We start from the raw sequence: 1881 nt of genomic DNA, 5'->3' as shown, positions 1-1881 counted from the left end.
GGAGGGGTTACGCTCTGGGCTCTTACACTGTGACGTTCAGCCAAAGCCATGAATGAGTTCTATTTGAATATATGTAAAATACATTTTTTTTGCCTAAAAAGTGTACGATTTTGGGAATTTTTTTCACGAACATTAATTGTCTCGCACAGCGAGTCTGTGTGGAAAATATCAGCTCGATTGGATCACGGGAAGTGGGTTAAAAAACTACCGAAAGATTTGCACGGTCGTAAGCAAGCACGCAAGCAAGCAAGCAAGCGAACATAATATAAAAGATTTAATAACAATGATAGCCAGTGGCCATTTTCTTTTTAAAAAGAGTTGCTCTCCCTGACGGGGAATTGAACTCCGGTCTCCCGCGTGACAGGCGGGGATACTAACCACTTTACTATCGAGGACTCACTCAGAATGCGACTGATTCTAGATTGACTGATATTATAACAAGTAGAAATGAACCCATATACTCGGCATATTACCGATTGAAATGAAGAGGGGTTTATCTTTAAAAGTTCAAGCTGGTTAGAGCAGCAGGTTACCTAACGATTAGAGAAAATCACGTGATTAAAGTCAAGAGCAAGTCCTTTTAAATTGTAATAACAATGAGAGCCAGTGACCATTTTTTAAAAAAGAGTTGCACTCTCCGACGGGGAATTGAACCCTGGTCTCTCGCGTTACATGTGGGGAACCTAACGACTTTATCGAGGACACGGTCAGAGTGGGGCAGATTTGTGATTGACAGAAATTGTAACTAGGAATAATCTCTAATACTTAATAAATAATCGTTTGAAATGAAGAAGGAGTCATCTTTAAAAGTTCAGGCTTTTGAGTGCAGCAGGTGACTTAACGTTTGGTGAAATTAACGTTATAAAAGGGAACAGCAAGTGATTTTAAATTGTAATAACAATGAGAGCCAGTGGCCAAAACATTTTAAAAAGTGTAGCTCTCCCCGACGGGGAATTGAACCCCGGTCTCCCGCGTGACAGGCGGGGATACTAACCACTATACTATCGAGGACTCGCTCAGAATGCAACTTATTCTAGATTGACTGATATTATAACAAGTAGAAATGAACCCATATTCTCGGCATATTACTGATTGAAATGAAGAGGGGTTTATCTTTAAAAGTTCAAGCTGGTTAGAGCAGCAGGTTACCTAACGATTAGGGAAAATCACGTGATTAAAGTCATTAGCAAGTCCTTTTAAATTGTAATAACAATGAGAGCCAGTGGCCATTTTTTAAAAAAGAGTTGCTCTCCCCGACGGGGAATTGAACCCTGGTCTCCCGCGTTACATGTGGGGAACCTAACGACTTTACTATCGAGGACTCGGTCAGAGTGGGGCAGATTTGTGATTGACAGAAATTGTAACTAGGACTTAATAAATAATCGTTTGAAATGAAGAAGGAGTCATCTTTAAAAGTTCAGGCTTTTGAGTGCAGCAGGTGACTTAGCGTTTGGTGAAATTAACGTTATAAAAGGGAACAGCAAGTGATTTTAAATTGTAATAACAATGAGAGCCAGTGGCCAAAACATTTTAAAAAGTGTAGCTCTCCCCGACGGGGAATTGAACCCCGGTCTCCCGCGTGACAGGCGGGGATACTAACCACTATACTATCGAGGACTCGCTCGGAATTCGACTGATTCTAGATTGACTGATATTATAAAAAGAAGAAATGAACCCATATACTCGGCATATTACCGATTGAAATGAAGAGGGGTTTCTCTTCAAAAGTTCAAGCTGGTTAGAGCAGCAGGTTACCTAACGATTAGTGAAAATCACGTGATTAAAGTCAAGCGCAAGTACTTTTAAATTGTAATAACAATGAGAGCCAGTGACCATTTTTTTTGAAAGAGTTGCTCTCCCCGACGGGGAATTGAACCCTGG

The 1881-nt window shown here is 40.6% G+C and overlaps 2 non-coding genes across 2 annotated transcripts; both read right to left on the bottom strand.

Moving 5' to 3' along the window:
* Positions 1-939: 939 nt before the first annotated feature.
* On the bottom strand, positions 940-1011 carry TRNAD-GUC (transfer RNA aspartic acid (anticodon GUC)). The gene has a single exon. It is a non-coding gene; the product is annotated as a tRNA-Asp (tRNA).
* A 534-nt stretch (positions 1012-1545) lies between these two features.
* On the bottom strand, positions 1546-1617 carry TRNAD-GUC (transfer RNA aspartic acid (anticodon GUC)). Its single transcript has one exon. It is a non-coding gene; the product is annotated as a tRNA-Asp (tRNA).
* Positions 1618-1881: the final 264 nt, after the last annotated feature.

Source organism: Lampetra planeri, chromosome 66 (genome assembly GCF_965212315.1).
Source record: "Lampetra planeri chromosome 66, kcLamPlan1.2.h2, whole genome shotgun sequence".
NCBI classification, from domain to species: domain Eukaryota; kingdom Metazoa; phylum Chordata; class Hyperoartia; order Petromyzontiformes; family Petromyzontidae; genus Lampetra; species Lampetra planeri.
Note: the sequence above shows the minus strand (reverse complement) of the source record. Positions and strands in the feature narration are given on the sequence as shown.